A 19,480-nucleotide genomic window follows, 5' to 3' on the forward strand; every position below is an offset into this window, starting at 1 on the left:
TTGGAAACTTGCACAATGACTGATGAACTATTATATGACCCAGAAAGAGATGACTTGGTTTAAGTATTTCAACAATTCGAATTTCTGTACGTAAATCCAATGTGAAACTTTAAACGCGTTTTTCTCAAAACTATGTTTTTTGAACCGGTGATCACTGTAACTCAAAAACCGCTTAGTAAATTTTAATGAAATTTATACAACTTTTAGAATACATAATAAACTCGGGCCTGATCGAAGGATTTTTATTTTTTCAATAATTTCAATTTTTTAAGACCCATTGACTGTTGATTTTTCACCCAAAAATCTAGAAATTTTATTTCTGATGCTGCCATTTTGTTAATGTTTGCAAAAAAAAGAAATTCGATCAGACCCAGGATTATCTATTTATAAAACTTTTTTTTATTTGATTGATTTTAGATGAATCTCTAAGGAGTTATGATGGTCACCGCCAGGAACGTTTTTTGAAACAGAGTCAACAAAAACAGGTATAACTTTGATAATTTTTTTTTTCTGAAATTTTTGTTACTTCAAGTCAAAACATTGTATAATGATGCCGTATTAATATTTTTGTAAAAAAACATCGTTTAATAACATAAAACAATACTGAAAATTCTCATTTTTTCGTACCTTCAAGTACCCCTAACTCCTTAAGGCACGATGCCATGCACCACTAGTTATTGCGTTTTTTTCGTTCAAAATCATAGGTAATATTTTTATTTTTATCCAAATATGAGTATTTTCAATTTCAACCTTTCTGAAGTCGTCCGTCCCCTTATTGGGAATCTGTGTGCAATCCATCGCTCGGCATTTGATTTCATTCGCACGCACTCTCTTAGCTAGTGCAAGTGCAGTTAAGTAACATAATCAGCGAAACCGGAGCACTTTGAAGAGAATCATTTAGAAAACTCCACAGATGCAATTACTGCTTAGGTACATATAGAAAAAATCGAATGGAACAAGAGTATAAACATCGTGCGTCTAATCGTGCTTTGCTATCTAATCTGAAAGTTCATATAAAAGGAGCATAGGCGGGTATGCAATGCCTTCCTCGCTTCGGCTTATTGGCTTCCGTATGAGAGGGCCTTTATTGTAGAAATCCGTTCGAGCGCGTTATATATTATGCATCATTATAATTGTTATCATGGATAAATTATTCAGGCTATATATATATATATATATATATATATATATATAATTTAAAAAAAATGCATTTCATATTCCTAATCAGTGCATTATACATACATACATATCAAAACGAGCCCGCGGCCAAAAAGACCCCATGCAGGGCGAGGCATTTTCACGAATAAAACGAAAAAATTTATATTATAGTACAATTTTGTAATTTATATTACCCATAAACTTCTTGACTACCAACTTTGGCAGGGTCATTCATTCAAACTAAGGAGTATTCACATAGTCGACATAGATATTTTCGAAATCAATTGCGAAACCATTAAAACCATCAAGGTATATTAGGTTTTAAGAAAAGTTATAATGTTTATGCAAATATGCAGTTGAAGGTAAAATAGAAAATTTACGACATTTCTTACAAATATACCATTTATCATTCAAGAAAACGTATGTAGCTGTATATTATTAAAAATATAATAGTTCCACCGCCGCAATTTATCAAATCAATTGTAACACTGCGTGATAAAAATGGACTTTTCGTTTATTTCCTAAAATTTTTTTTTAAATATTCTTAGAATCATACACTGATTTCAAATATACTTTCCGTTTTTCCGTAATAACTCCTATTCTTGAGTTTGGGGAAACTACTGCCATCAGTCATTTTGGCTATGATTATCGCCTAACTAAGGGTTTTATATGCTGTTTTCGATGGTTCTGTATCTAAGACGTTGTGTGCCTGATTCAGATAGTTTTTGTTACATCTGTGGTGAATCTGTTTTTGATAAAAACTGAAAAACGTAAGAACAGCGTATTTTAACTAACAAATATGGGTTCCTCGTACTATGCGCCAAAATCGCGCAATGTGTTTACATTAATGTCCAAATAGCAATAAACTATATAATAGGCTATAATTTTAATACCACCGTTATTTAGAAAAAAAAACATGAGAATTGCAACGACGACGTTGCTTTTGTATGGTAAATATTAATGAATTAATGGAATTAATTCAGGCAACAGAAGCAAATGGTCATACCTCATGAACACTATGGTCTTGGGATCTACTTACGGTCAACTACATAATCCCTATCTAAAACTGATATATTTGTTGATCCCCAAATTAGGCAAGTCATAAAACATCCAAGATTTGTAGATACTGTGAAGAAAATCAAGGAGTCAATTGGTTTGTTCTTGAAAAATTTTCTCTAATTCAAAAAAAAATCAGTCACTTCATTGGGCGTGTCGTCAGTATGTATCTATCCCCGAAGGAATAGGTTATTTTTCCTCTAGATACTACAGTATGCTGTTTTAAATCATTCTTGGGTTCAAATTTGGCAGAAGTATGTGCGTGTATATGAACCGATTTTTCGATGTTTTATCGATGGTTTTTCAACAAATGTTGCACTGATTTAATATATTTAAAAGCTGCTCGATGAAACTCGATAAGGAGGAAAAATTAGCGGAAAAGTGCAATATATTTTGTTCACGTTTTCGCAAAATATTCTTGATCGATTTTTAAATGGAAAAATCGAAAGATATAATTTCGAAATCATGCTGACTATGTCCCATCATTACGAATTGAATGTTTTTTTGAATCATTCAAATCGGGTGCTCCGCGCTTTCAAAAACTCGATTTCTATTTTGCACTCTTTTCTTCGTAAATCCGACACAGCTGGACCTGTGTTTTCCAAAAACTAATCAGCACGTCTCCCTACCAGTAAGAATCAAGGGTTTATTTAAATGTTCAAAATCGGTTGATCCGTGCGCCCGAAATCGTGGATGAAAAATTGTATCCACACAAAACACACACACACATCACATAAACATACATTTATTTTTTCTGAGGTATGCCAAAATGTTTAGAAACCTCTGAAACGTGAAGATATGCAAAAATTTTCTTTTTCGATTTTTGGGCGATTACAATAATTTACCCTACAATGCAGGAAGTTAACAATGCAGAGAATTAATTCCAAAAAGATTTATCCATAATTTTTCTTCAACTTCAGATTTAGCTTTGGTTTTAGATTTAGTTGTTTCTATTCAATAGCCGTAATGTACAATGAAAATATAAAATATCCTTTATATTGCCAATGATTAGTGATCGATAATGATCCGTATGTGTACGATTTGGTTGGAAACGCGAAACGTCGGTGGTACGGGCGGCGGCTTATGGAGTGCGAGACGTTCGATCTAGTGCAGTAAGCACACAAAACAAGTTTACAATCTAAAATGAGAAGTGTGATTTTGCTGGTCGAGTTCTATTACAAATGAACAAAGCAAAGAAAGTGTGTAGTAGGAAATTAGTTTTGATGTCTTTTATGTCATTTTATACATTGATCTATATTGTGTCCATCTACGATGAAATCAACGAGTACTCGCGACTCGCGACTCGCGACTACGAGATTTCTAGAAGTGTTTTTAATCAAATATTATATTGTTTATGGTATTATTGAAATACGGTTTCTACCGCATGATGTATGGCATAAATGAATTATTATCAAGATAACTATGATTTATATAGATAAATATATATTTTTTCTAGCCATAAATACATTACAAACATTATAACAAGGTTTGCTTCACTTTGGATTAATTACTAAAATTAGATTGAGGGGTTCTAAACTAGAAGTCTATAGACATGAATTTTATGTGATTTTCAAAAGCCGTTAATATCAAACATTATTTTAACTATCCATTTTTATAAGACATTAATTAATGTTTTAAGAAAATAGAAAAAAAATTAAAAACAGTCAAACTGATGATGAAGTGAAGAGTCTCATATAATTGGCACGTGATCCTGATTTTAGTCCTACAAATAATTCGTTAAAATGAACACAAAAGATTTATAAGGTTTATAATCTGGAATAACGTTTGAAAAAAATACACTTTTTTGATATTTTGATTTTAGACATAATTTTATAAAAGAGTAAAAATTGGAATTCGGGATGAGTGTAGTTTATACTGAAGATAAGTCTATAAACAAGACTCTGTGAAATTTTTATGTAAATCGATCCAGTAGGAGTTGAAAAATTGTGGGTATCGTATCGAAATCTACAGTTTCGAGAAAAACGCGTTTCAAGGAGGATTATTGTGCTCAAACAGATATATCTCCGAAAACAATTAATTTTTTTATAAAAATCTCTTGTACAGATATTTTTGAATGGTTAAGTTTTGAAAATATCAAATAGAGAACAAACGATTTCATAAAACTTCTAGATCACTCCTTCTTAATATTACAAAGAGGGTGATTTCAACATAAAAACTAAAATCACTTTTTAATGGCGATAAATAATAGGTAGTTACATATTTATACATAACTACATATAGATATAGTTATATATAGATATATATATTTACATATTTCCTATGTTCTATGTGCAAGTGTGTAACTGCCACTCGGTTATGACTCTTTAATTAAAATTTGATACTTAATATATTCCTCCAAACTGTGTCAAAAGTCATGACGAAAATCTTGATAGTAGTGTCACGAAGAAATGCGTAAATTCCATGATTATTTCGGCAAAATATTCATATTTATTCAATTCATACAATTCTGTTTTTTGTGAAACAGTAGCTATAACAGAAATTTGCAGAACGGTTTAAATGGCCAATCGAGACAAAAAAAAAATTTACCGTTGTATAAGATCCTAATGAAAAAGCTCGTTACTAGCGACCCTTGTTAGACCCGAATCGAAATTCTATTTTGATAAATGTGTAAAAAGTAAAAAATATATTTACTTGCTGCTCAAAAAAATTTTTTTTCAAAGTTTAACATCTATACGCTATTTGGCAAAATATAATTATTTATTTATATAATATTATCTCTAATTAATTATAATTAGTGAGTGTAATTTAAAATAAATTTTAATAATATTTTTCACGAATCAATTTGTTTATTACATAGCCTAAATATAATATAACTATTCACTTATTTCTTTTCTAAATTTTCTTTTATCTTTATTTATAAATTTCATAATCTTTTAGCTTTAAACTCTTGGTTTGAAATTTAAAGTTCAAAATTTGTACTATTGTAAGAAGAAATGTCAGAGAAAAATACAGCTTTTTACAGCACTTCTAATGTACACTTAAGATCTTCAAGGAATTTGCATTTTCTATTAAATCAAGATGGAAATGATGCGAAATCTAATTATTTCAGTTTCATGTCCACATGATTAGATTTCTACATGTCCTATTAGTATAACTGCCCGTTAATTCCGATAAACAACTAGAACTCAAATATGAAATGTAAAGCAGTAATAATTATGAGAAACTGAACTAATTGTTGAATCTTTCTCTTAAGATTACTCACAATACAAATAGATATACGATACTTATGTATTGCTAATTATGTTTTAATTATAATTAATCTCACAAATGATTGCAGTTGTTAAACATAAAATATGCAAATAAAATTAGAGCATTGATAAGAAAAAGTCTAGGCGATATAGAAGCTTTTGGTTGATCAATAAAAAACGTTATTTTTATATATGAAATTTATTCGCGTTATTTTCAATTCATACAAGAAAATTCTGTCTTGTATGAAATTCCAATTAATTCTATTATTCAATTTATACTTGATATTGATTTGGATTTTTACACAATTTCCTGTATTTTCCTGTGGTTCTTACAACGCTGCTATCGGAAGAAAAACGGCATTATTTAAAAATTCATAACAAAAGTATTTCCTTGCGTTGTTATTTGTTTAGATGGTGAGCATTATTACTTAGTTTTCCATACCTTAATATATGAAGTATAAGTTATTTATAAGATGTAACATTAATTTTAACTTAAATTCAACAGTTTGTTTATATAACTTTTATGACCCAACCATCACCCTATCAAAGGTGTAAAAAAAAACAAATAGTAACTTAAGTTAAAATAAACAATTTTCAAGAGAAAAATTAAATAAATAGTTATTCCAACTCTGCTGATGATTATTTCTGACAAAATACTAGATCATGTTTAATTACAGTGTTATTACTGTAAAAAGTGCAACGATGAAATTTATATTTTGCATTGGTTGAATAATGTAGCTATTATTTTGTTAAAACCCTTCAAAATTAAAATATAACAATGAACTTGTTTGGGTAAAAAGGATCGTGTTACAAATTTTTGTAAAACAGCGAGAAAAACATATTTCTGAAATGATGAATTAGCTAAGATTTTTACTAAACATAATCAGATAATTTTTTGTTTGACATGTGTTATTTGTTGTGATATAATTATTTTGGTTTTCACAATATAATTTCTCAAATTCAAACTGTACCTTTGTGCCCCGCCTTACCCTATTCTAAATTGTAAGGATGTTTAGGATATTTTAAGGCTGACCATAAAAAACAAGCAGTTTTAGGTGGCATTTTACCTTAAGGCAAGTTGCATAAACTTTCCAATATGTGGAAATAATATACCTACATAATAAGAATACGATTTAGCTTTTTTAATTACATTTTCAACTTCCCGTAGCGTTAGTTATAGTAATGGGCCAAAATTCGGAAACGAATTTTTTTGAATAAATTCACCTTTCAGAGGTTTCTGAACATTTTGGCATACCTCAGAAAAAGTGGATGTGCGTGTATGTTTGTGTTTGTATGTGTATGTGTGGAGAGAAATTTTTGTCGACGTACGGATTATCCGATTTAAATCGTTTAAAAAACATTCGATTCCTAACGATGGGAAAAAGTGGTGATTAGATTTTGCCAAAGGCGGGTCCAGCAGTTTTGGAGATATAGAGCTAAATGTGCAAAAAACGGCAGTTTTTGAGAGAACTAAGCATCCGCTTTGAATGATTTAAAAAACTTTCGAGGAAAGAATTTTTTTTAAATTTTCAAATTCAAATTTTTAGCATCGATGATCTTCGTTTTAAATTCGATTTATTAAGTTATGTTTATTTACTTTTTATAAAATAAAAACAATTAAAGTTACATTATTTAAAAACATTTTATATAACTCGAATATTTCACGGGAAGTACGGGAAGTTCCAGCAATTTGCCTTAAAATACGATGCCATACATCACTAGTTTAAATTTCAATCTGAATTTTTTTTCATTTCTTTTATTTGCAACTGTCCAGTAAATGACATTCAATAAATTTGATGAATTCACAATAGTCGGCCGAAAAGGGACATTATATACTACAAGGGCATGTTGGAAAAAACAACTCAGTAATTGTTTTTCCATTCGATATAAAATTCACAATATTTTATTGATAATTATATAATTTTAACTATTTACTTATTAAATAATTTCTTAGAAATAATGATGAAGTTATTTTGAAAATATTTGAAGCTTTTTATAAAAAACTCTTCTTTCTTTTTTAAATTCACATATAAAATTTAATTGAATTTATTCCGTTTTTAGTTCAATACGTGTGTAAAATATACTTGTGTTAATAGACAAGTAAAATGTGCTAATTAAGTTATTTAGTTTTGTAAAATTAACCCTTATTTTTCATCCGATGTCTTAGCAACGCGAATTACTCTATAATAGACGAATATATTCGTCGTGAAATCGATTCGGACGACAAAACTAAGCGCCCTGTGAGTGACACAGTTGTTTGTAAAGCAAGAAATATTTCTACAGCATAAATCTCCTGAATTTTGGCTTGTGTTTCATATACATCTGACCAAAAAGTCATCATACCTAAGTCTGATGTCCTATTCTGATCCAATGTCCAATTCACAATTACACTGGAGTGGTGAAAGTCTTTCCTCGTTCGGTTACAATTTGAACTTGTTACGCTATTGTACGTCTGATAGGAGCTGAAATTGTTATTAGAATAGATAGAATGATGTGATGTTATTTTCCTGTTATTCGTCGTCGTGCACGTGCTAATATACAAAGAGGCTGCCTGGGTGATTACAGTGCGGGCGACCCGCGACGGCGCTATTGCTCCACTTCCACATCGGACTTGCTGCGAGTTTTTGCATACGAAACCATTGTCTATATTGTTTCATCGCGTGACAGTCACGATAACGATGTGAACTTTACAAAAATACAACGAAATTTAATAACACATCATTTTGAAAAATGACTATCTCATTTTCGAATGAATAATATAATAATGTGTAAAAGTGCACACGGGTTAGATATAAATATCTGGTACAAAAAATAGAATAACCTAATTTTGGAAAGAAGAAAATATAGAGATATTATTCGTATGTTATGCAAGCAAAATTATTTCAAACTCTGAATAAGTTTTAATTTACAGAAATTTACTAGACAACATTGCAGCCAGTGACGTTGTGCTTAAGTTGACGCCACTTAATCAAAAAAATACTGATTTGCCATTTTGTACACTTTTTTTCTGATATCTTTGAAACGGTTGGACCCTCCTGTGTCTAAAAAATCGAAATCAGCACATTTTCTCATCAAGTAATCAAATCAAATCAAATGTTTATTGAATGTCAAAATCAAATAAAATGGTTTTTGAATCATTTGAATCGGTTGTGGCATAAACATATAATTAAAAATATAAGATATAATTAAGAAATGCCCGCAGCTCGAACTGGCACGTAATCAACTTAATTGATTAATGGAATGGAAATCACAAGTTTCGTTAGAAAAAAAAACAACTATTAATATACCAGATAATTATTAAACCAATATGCTCCAACGGTCTACAACTATGGGGTGCGGCTAGTAAATCATACATGGCAATTCAACAGAAGTTCCAGAACAAAATTTTGAAACAGATCGTGAAAGCCCCAAAATATGTACCGAACTGGCTAATACATCAAAACCTTAGTATTCTAACTGTGGATAAAAAAATTAACCATTTCTGCTCCAGATACAAGACTCAGCTAAGTCGACATCTAAATCAACTAGCGTGTGACTGAAGCCTTTACCACCAAAGCGACTTAAGAAAAGAAATTGTAATGATTTATTACCTACATTAAACTACACCAAATCTAATGTTATAATTACAGATGGTCAAATTATCAAATTATCTGTAAAAGTAGCTGAATGTACTTATTTCATAGTTTGCTAAGTAAAAAAATAGATTCGGTTGATCTGTGTTCTATAAATAGTCGACAAAGATTTGTATTCGCACATACGTACATACATACTATACATACACATACAGATACATCATTATTTTCTAAGGTATGCCAAAATTTTCATAACCTTTGAAACGTAAAGATACGCAAAAATTTTGATTGGCGATTTTTTCGGTTACTATAACTTACTCTACGAGGAGTTAATAAGCCATAATGTGCTTATATAAAACCCCAGTAACTTATTTTTTACTTGACACGATTTTTTCAAAATTTGTCCAAAAATTCTAGCCAAACTAACTTTCAAAATATTCATAAGTGTGGTCACAACAAAGTATTGTAATTATCTAAATATTTTCCAGGAAATATTACTGAACTTACAATACTTGTAAGCTACCGAACAATTTTTACTAATGATTAATGGTAATAATATAAATAATTTGTATCATACATACTCAGATATTAAATAATATTGTAGTGTTAATGCTTAGTATACTTTTTGTTAAAATAAATGAATATTTCATATTTATGATGCATCACATGTCACAATGGTTACTGGGTTGTTTTTTACTCTGGTAAAAGTGTAGATAAGTTAAAAAGCTATTCCAACTCTGCTGATAAATATTTCTTCTGAGCAAATACCAGATCATATTATATACAATGCTATCTCTGTAAAAAATTTTAGAATAGTTAAAAATTTATATTTTGCTTAGCTATTATTTTGTGAAATTATTTTAAATTAAAAATAAGACATTTGACCTGTTTTCCCCCTGGTTGTCCCATTTTACCACGCTTATGGAGACATTTAAAAAAAAAGAAAATAGCAAAAAAAAACATTTCTGCCACGAAGAATCAGCTGGGAGTTTTACTGAGCATAGTCAATAGTTTGTTTGATTTGTGTTATTTATTATTATATAGCTGGTTTGGTTTTTACAATATAATTGCTCAAAGTCAAATTGGACATTTTTGCTTCGCCCTACCCTCGAAAAATAAACACCCGTTTAATAATATCTTGATATACAGATATAACCATATATTTAATAATCTAATTTTAAAAATACAATTGACTCATAAGAAATTTTAACAAGAGATGTTGTTTTATTGTTTCTATTATTTGACCATTTACTTTAAAAATTAAACTTTGCATTAATTTCAGGATATTTTGCTGTACTTTTCGGCAATGTTAAAATATTAAATACCCTGAATTATCGAGAACAACGAGTTAAAATCCATGCCTGTACTTACAATCTTTCCGCTCGACTCTATTCCCCATTGTCCTTTCAATTATTCACTTACGTGTCTCGAAGTTCTTAGAATCTGTATAATATCAATCCCTTATCCATTTCATAAAAACATTCGGTTGCAAAATTCGAAAATGCGTCCGCGACGTGTGCATGTGTCATGATCCATTGTACTTAGAAACAATAAAATATAATACGACCAATACGAGAGTAAAGGGACATAGAATTGTTTCGCAATGCGTATTCGCAAGCAGTAGCGCGCGCACTTGCGAAACGCGAACACTTTATACGAATTTTATAACTCAGGGCTGACCAACTCATTATGGAAAACTAACTTCACTATTTTTATTCCCTGTAACAATGCACTTCTTCTGAAGTTGTAATAAATAATGCAAAAAAATTTTTTTTTGATTGAGCGAATCCCAAGCATTAGAAACTGGTACATACTTACAACCATTCTTTTGAGACAAAATTAGAATTAAGTAGGGATATATTGAACTTAACTTGAACTAGTGGTGCATGGCAACGAGCTTTAAAGCAAAACGCTGGATCTTTCCGTACCAAAAATTAAAATTAATAGATTCAAGTTTTTTTTTAACTTTGAAAAATTGGATTTTTAAGAAATTCGATCAACCCCTTTAAGGTATCAGTATGTAAAATTTATGGTAAGTGCGGACAAAATAACACAGTGTTTTGTTTTTTAATAATTTTTATTTATTTAAGGATATAACCAGTCTTATTTTTACTCATCCTTTATTCACTAACTACCAGTAGCATAGTCTTGTTTCTAAATAGGGACCATTACAACATAAATACATATTAAGGAAAAAGGCAATAAATTACAAAAATCATTTTATCCATAGTACGCACAAAATGATATATAAGCTAACAACATACTGAGATGTTAATTTTTTAGAAAAAAATTCACAAATAAATCGTTTGGTCTTCTTGGGACATTAGCACATGAAGCATAAGCTCAAAGGAAACAAATCATATACATCGTAACCAACCTTCGTCGAGCTCAGAATATGAAAAGATGTTTTTGCAATAAATGCAAGTCTCTTCTTTTTACAGTTAGATATCTTTTGTGTTGTTTTTAGAAGTTATCAGAATATAAGTAGAAGCTAATCAAGTTTCTCAAGTTTAATTTGTTTTAAACTACCCTGTATTGTTTAAGGGGTTATACCAGTAAAAGTTCCAAAACGCAAAAAATCACTTTTTGTTTTTTTCATATTTTCGAAACTTAACTTGATTTAAAAATATTTGTACGATTGGATTTTTGAAATTTAAATTAATTTCTGACCATAATAATCATTTTCCGTTTCCTTCCTTTTGCAAAATTTCAAAAACTGTGTTTTTCAATATATCCTCGATTTGCCAAGTCCTACTAGTATGATTCACTTGAAATTTTCAGAGAATCTTCTTATAGACTTCTCTCTGATATCTACTACTATACCTCATTACTGAAGTTCAACTTTTATTATTTAAAATTCGAGAAACCCAAAGAAGTGGTAAGAAAATTTTTTCATTTACTAGAAAAAAATTCGTGGTAAGGTTTTTTTTCAAACATTCGTCATTTTGTCTTCTTTATCATATATAACCTATTTTTTATTTTGGATTACTAGGAGGGTAGAGGGTGGCTATTGTGGACACGTTCACGTGCCAATTTTTTGTGACCTCCCACTTTACAATTGATATTGTCTTTTTTACGATGATTTAAAATTGGCCTCTATACTAGAACACCTCCTTAAGATAGTAATAATACTATGTTATTTTGTCCGAAAGTGAACAAAAGTGAATAAATAACCAAAATTCTATAAAACATTTGATACTTGCAATAAAATTTATCGAAATTACTAGTTCTAACATAAGTTTATTGATTTTAAAGAAATAATTACAAATAGCAATATATACGAGTAAGTCTCCAGAGTACTTGACAAAACCACATGACAAAATAAACTTTTGAAAGCGCTTTGAACTGATTACTGTGACAATGACGCTGTACATCTGTCAGGATTATTATTAAAGCTCTTTTATGTTATGCAGTCGATGAAACGTTATTGAAAGTAGCTATTTTTTAAACAAGGCTTTGTATCATTTTGTCGATATATACCATTTTTGCCATATTTTTCATATAATAAACAAATATTTTTCATACGTTGTTGATGATGTATATTTATCATTACTGGTTCAAATATAGTTTCAATAGTAATATATTAGTTGATTTTAAGTCAGAATAAGTTTTTGAGACAGTGTACAAGAAAAATATTCTAGAGAAAAAGTTGCAAGTATAGAATCTTACAAATTGATTTAGAGATTGTCTGCATATACCAATCAGCTTTCGTTAGGTCTACTATTATTATTATGATACACAATTTTTAAATTTCTGTTTTACTTTATTTATTGCCACAATATTGAACAATGATTAAGATATGTAAAAATATAATGGTGTCAATTTTAAAAATGCTTTTATTTAAAAATACCGAACGTTATTTCAAATGGGATGAAATTACCACCTCAGAAAAGCTCTAATTTTGAACAAACAAATATAAGATTTAGAAAAACGATCAATTAGGATTTAATTTACTTTTAATAATTTTTTTAACTACTGCAGTTTGATGTTTTAAACTTTCTGTGTTATATGCACTTAGAATTTAGGGTTTTTAATAGACCAATACATAATAATTACGATAAATGTATTTATAATGGTTATTCAACATATCCATTGAATTTCACTTATATTTTAATCGTATCATATTGCATTACAGATAGGTAACTTATATTTTCCAAATTCGTAAGTAATTTATTTTTTGTGGATAAGCCTTTCACCAGCTTCATGTGTAAATATCTATTATTGCTTTTTGATAGAATATACCGCATTTTAGCAATCGTTTAAAATTCGCTTCGAAAAAGCGTCAGAAAAATAACTTGCACTATCATCGTTAAATGGTTTTATTTTTTGCGGCTTGTGTTCATGATTCTATCGAGATCTCTTTTATCATGAAATCAGAAAGTGTAAAATGATCCTCCATTGAAAGCGATGTCTACCGCAAAATTTAGTTTGGTTTCTTGATTTGCTTTCAAATCATTGTATAAGAACAATTGAAAATATTCAAATACGATATCGAATGAAATAACTATTATCTACATTTTCAACATTTGTTACTTGATTCATGTACATAATATAAATGCGACATATTTAGCTTTTTAATCCATTATATTAAGAAAATCGAATGACTTAATATTGGAAACATTAACTTCAACTAAAATATCTTGAGGTTTGGAGCATCAAAAAAATATTGCAATTTGTATCGTATCAAGAGATGCACAAGGAACGTTAATATCACTGGATGGTGACCATATTTTTGGCTTTATTTATATTTTTTCACCGACTATTATTTTTTCCTCTGGTAAGCATTCTACTTCATTTTTAATTTCCTCATAAATGATTTCAGTAATATCGACTTTAGTATGTCTGCTGCACGTCGAATTTTGTCACTTGCCCAAATGTTATCAAAGAGAATATTCTCTACATAAATCATTTTGAGACTGACGGAAAAATGTCTAATTTTCTTCGAATTTGAAAATGGAAGTTCACGGGGGTTAAAAAATATTCAAAACATCATAAGCACAAGTTGATCGCAAATAAACGAGTTTTTGTCGTTAGCACTAATTTTCAAGATAATAATAGGCATTATATCAAAAATAGTTACCGACTTTTTGAGAATGTTCCGTATAAAATGATTGCATTTGGTATTAATCGAAATAGTTTTTTTATAGTTTAAAATATTTAAATTGAGAAAACATAATTTGATATGATTTTTTTCAATTGGGTAATTTATTCTGCAATCTGTTCATGAAAACAATGCGAAGAAATTGTTGCAATATATGAGAGGTGTAACATTATGATCGGATTCCCATTACAGAATCTACCAGTTATACGATAATATTTATTTACTAAATTTGCTCGCATACTAGATTGAAGTTATATACAGTGCTATTTCTGTGAAAAATGTACCCATAAAATTTATATTTTTTATTGGTTGAAAAATATAGCTATTATTTCGTAAAATTTCACAAAACTTAAAATTTAGACTTTGGATCTGTTTGCAACCTGACCGTACCGCCTATAGGGTGAAAATGACCAGTTGGCAAAAGTTTGAGATACAGCACAAAAAACATATTTCTACAATGATGAATAGCTGGGAGTTTTAATGAACACAGTTGTTTGTTTGATATGTGTTATTTTTTCTGATGGTATTTACAATATAGTTGCTCAAAGTCAAATTGGTCCTTTGTGCCTCGCCCTACCCTTATATACATATTGGCAAAATGATTTGTAAGTCTTGTAAAGCAATAATATCAATTTTCTTTTTATAAATTTTATAAATGGGCAAAAGTTTGAGAAACAGCACAAAAAACATATTTCTACAATGATGAATAGCTGGGAGTTTTAATGAACACAGTTGTTTGTTTGATATGTGTTATTTTTTCTGATGGTATTTACAATATAGTTGCTCAAAGTCAAATTGGTCCTTTGTGCCTCGCCCTACCCTTATATACATATTGGCAAAATGATTTGTAAGTCTTGTAAAGCAATAATATCAATTTTTTTTTTATAAATGGGCTTTTCTGTAGTTTGATTGAAATCGCAAAGTTTCAGGCACCCACCTCGATGTCAAGGAGTAGTGACGTTGGTTTTCACTTGAGAATATAGTTGTAAATGTTTCCAAGACAAAATAATTCTTGTCTGAAATTTCTGCAACGAGTGTTACAAAAATTCTAATAATATAAAATATCAAATGAAGATAGGTTAAACGCTGTGCTAAAAAATGTTAATATGTGAATATCGCCAAAACAGCCCTTGACATTTTCTAGTTATAATTATATTCTATATCACAGGTTTCTAAACTTCTTTGTGTCGTGGATCTCTTAGACTTTGCCTTGGACCCCCTGTTTAATCGATTTTTTTTTAAATCGATTTTTTTTTATAAATTTGAATTTGTACTAATGTTTAGTATTAAACATTTAAAGTAAAGATACTAATTCAAGTTAAGACATTTATTGATTGACTTTGTAATAATAATAAAATAGATATTAGCAAGGTGTGTTGTGATCCACTATCGTGGATCTCTGTAATTACTTTTCGTTGACGTGGACCCTTCAAAGTTGCCATGGATCCCTGAGGGTCCATTTTGGGAATCACTGCTCTATATATTCAAATATGATATTCTATTAGAATATAAAAAATATGTATCATAATATCATGGCCGGTATTAGTAACTTGCCAATAGATAAAATGACACCAGTTGGCTGAAGATATTATTGAGTTCAATGTCATTAGTGTTGTATGAATATGTAGCAGATAAATCAGATTTGAATAACAATGATTGTTAATTTTTTTCGATCGGTTTGAGAAATATTGTAAAATCTTTGATTAATCTAGATTAGATGAGGTCAGTAATATACGTGTAATAAGATAAGGTGGGGCCTGAAATGATCGTCACTTGTTTTTCTATTAATTCGAAAGTGTTATTGCAATAGAAGTACAAGCCGACGCGACCTTGAGAATATCATAGAGTGATCACTCCATGTCCGCAAGATCGGCATAAAATTCACTTTCACCCTGTCGTAAATCTGAGGACACTTCGCAATCCATTATGCAACATTATCTCAATTGCACGCCAGTGACCACTCGAAACTAAACTATTTCTTTATTACAACGATTAATTACTGCCATTTGACTTATTGTAACGATTTCACTATGCTCTGCTCCGTAGTTTATGCTTTATGCTTTATGTTTTATGCTTTATGCTTTATTTCAATCCGATTGGCATTCTTTGTTTTCTCGATCGTTCCCATTTTTATTGCCAACGGTCGAGCATTTACGAATGATTAAATTTATACAAATGATTTCGCGATGCAGATTGTACTGTACAGTCGCGGGTGGAATGTGCCCGTTTGTTGTTACACATTTCTAGCCTCGAAATGTTCTTTAAATACTTTTCAATTGATGGTGATTCATAAGCTAAAATTATGAAATCGATGTAATTATTATTAATAGTTCTTACCGTATTAAGTATAAACTAGTGAGGTGTATGGTATCATGTCTTAAGGCAAATTGCTGGAACTTCCCATAATGAAATTTTCGAGGAATATTGAATGTTTTCAAATAGATTATTATAAATATTGTAACATTGTCTAATATTTATAAGAATTATATAAACTGAATTGCAAAGTTGAAATTATTTGTGTAAAGTATATTGGAACTTTAGTCAGAATTGAAAATAAAATCTGAATTATTTTTGATATTAAAAAAAATGAAAAAAAAATTGAAACATTTTTTTTTCAAAATCAATTATTTTGTTAAAACAAGCAGAAAGTTCTTTGAATCATTTAAATCGGACGCTTAGTTCTCTCAAAAACTGCCATTTTTTGCACATTTAGCTTCGTATCTTCAAAATGGCTGGGCCTGCCTTTACCAAAAACTAATAACCACTTCTCCCAATCATTACTAATTGAATGCTTTTATTCAAATCGGATGCTCGTTCTCTCAAAAAACTCGATTTCTATTTTCTGCACTCTTTGCTCTTTATCTCTGTAACTACTGGACCTGCCTTTGTCAAAAACTAATCAGCACATCTCCCTATTAGGAATCGAATGTTTTTTAAACCATTCAAATCGGTTGATTCGTGCGCCCGAAAACGTGAACGACACGCACATTCATTTTTTCTGAGGTATGCCAAAATGTTCAGAAACCTTCAAAACGTCGAAAAATGCAAAAAATTTCAATTTCGATTTTTGGACGATTACAGTAACTTACCCTACGGGAAGTTAACTAGTAGTGTATAGTATCGTGTCTTTCTGCACCAAAAATTAATATTTTTAGGAAAGATTAAAATTTTTTTTTTAAACTTTGATAAAATTTAATTTTTGACAACTATAAAATTTTTGAAAAATTAACTTTTCGTGTTTTTTTCTAATGTTCTGAAATATTTTGGAAATTTTAAACGATTTTTTCTTAGCAATGCCGCTGCTTTAGCTACGTAGAGACAAAATATAGAAGCGCGTTAGCGCCGCGCCGCAGTCTAACGGGGAAACAATGGACGAAACCCATAAAAATGCAAACAAAATTATTACTTATTATATAAATCTCCGTATATTAGAAACGACTGGACCTGCCTTGTCCCAAAACTAATCAGCGCGTCTCTTTAACAATAAGAATCGCCTCCTTATCAAAAACAGATTTTTCGTTCAATTTTTGTAATAAAAACTGTTAAGTTTTTACAGATAGATCACTTTGTTGGTTATTTTGCTATAAGTTAGTAGTTAATTACTAGCAGTTAGTTTTTTTGGCATGTGGTTGTTGTTTGTAATTTTCGGGTGAATATAAAGAAAAATTCAACTTGACAAAGAAAAGACACGAAAGAAAAAGGAAAAGAAAAATTAAATATTTTTATGATTGTCACAACCGTCCTGGGGTGACACTCACCCTTTTTTGTGTGATTTGATTTAATGGCAAATCCATCGTGTTTGCTGAGTATTTCAGTACTTCCACATAGACAAATATTCAAATTACCATTTAACTTTCTTCTTCCTCAGCTAACTGATAAATTAATAAAATTATGACTGATCAAACTAGTGGTGGCAAAATTAGTATAGTTTAGCTGTTATGCCGATCGTCACTACCGTACCTAGTCTCCCCTACTTCTGTTTAAATCAGCAAAATCAAACTCATTGTTTCTTGAAATTTATTACAAATATGGTAAATACAATACATATTTTTTGAACGTTTTTACGTACATTTTTTTACAAAGAACACGCTGTATGGAAATTTGTTAGCTATCTTCGTATGGAACTTGCTTAGAAGAATTTATCATCAGAGTTGAGATTACTAGATATTATTTCTCGTTTGTTTTCAACTTGTTTTACTTTTTTCTTATTATTTAGTCATTGCCTGATCATATCTGTGTAAGACCTATTTTGCTGCAATAGTTAAAGTTTTGATTAAACGTTTATTAAACTTAATGTTTTTCTTAAAAACTAAATAATTTATTGATTATATTTGGTCAATAGTGATCATTTGTTTCAAGTACTGCAGTTATTTTTTGTGATTCTATATGATATAAATTCCAAACTCAAAGGAAATGCATAAATAAATGCTATAAATATCTTTTATTTGTATCTTTCCAAATTATGCCTAGATTTTTCAAATTTGCACGTTCAATTACAGTCGGTAGATTTAGCCTAATAGAAAAAATACTGATGATTAAGTTATTTAAGTATGGAAACTTAACCTATACAATGTTAAAAAAACATGATTTACCGTTAAACTGACTAAGAAAAGTTAAGAGTACATTTATTACACTTTGTTTCATATTGAGAACCACATAGTCTAAGTTAAGGATGGTTTCTAATGCTGTTAAACTGCATATGATATAAATTAGTGGTTTTCACAACGATTGCGGTGTATTTGTCTATTTTGCTTTAAATAATCTAGGAATAATATAATCTTGCTGAGTAAATATAGTGTTTATCATTTTTAGAAAGTGATACACATAATAAGGAACCTGTATCGCTAAGAATATAGCATTAAAATTACTAACTAATAATTATTTTTCAAATTAATAATGATAATATAATTAATAATAGCAAATATTCTTACCGCAAGTTGGTTTAGAAGCTAATATCGTCTATAGGAAAAAATATTTAATTATAGTTGCATTTAATTTTTACTTCTGGGAAATAATAATGTTAACGTTTACGTTTGTATTTCCCACTAGTAATTAGTGTTTTCAGTGGACTAAACATATTTTACAGTTAATTTCTTGCTAATACATTTGTTTTTATTATTATTACTGCATTCCAAAATAATTAAAAAAACTCAAAATTTGTTTAATATATGAATACGAATACGTCAGAATTTTTAGTGATTGGCGTTTTTCATGATTCATTCCAAAAAACTGCCGGAAAAACCAGCAAAAAAGCTAATTTTCAATAAGGACATGTTCGATACCAATTTCTTTTAGGACCATGAAGTCTATTGTGAGGACAATATAATAAAATTAAAATAGAGTTTTGTATACTATAAAGCAAATTTTCTTATGAGTAACTAGTA

At 29.5% G+C, this 19,480-nt stretch overlaps 1 protein-coding gene across 1 annotated transcript in view; it reads left to right on the forward strand.

Moving 5' to 3' along the window:
- Positions 1-460: 460 nt before the first annotated feature.
- The window catches only part of LOC113376615 (MDS1 and EVI1 complex locus protein EVI1-A-like), a 236,656-nt gene continuing 217,636 nt past the window's right edge, over positions 461-19,480 (forward strand). Inside the window, exon 1 of the mRNA XM_026616605.1 lies at positions 461-485. The gene's annotated coding sequence lies outside the window, so the exon portion shown is untranslated. The remainder of the gene's footprint in view (positions 486-19,480) is intronic.

This window comes from Ctenocephalides felis, unplaced genomic scaffold (genome assembly GCF_003426905.1).
Source record: "Ctenocephalides felis isolate EL2017-DRISC unplaced genomic scaffold, ASM342690v1 CF-g0.4_SCAFFOLD_01886, whole genome shotgun sequence".
Taxonomy (NCBI): Eukaryota; Metazoa; Arthropoda; class Insecta; order Siphonaptera; family Pulicidae; genus Ctenocephalides; species Ctenocephalides felis.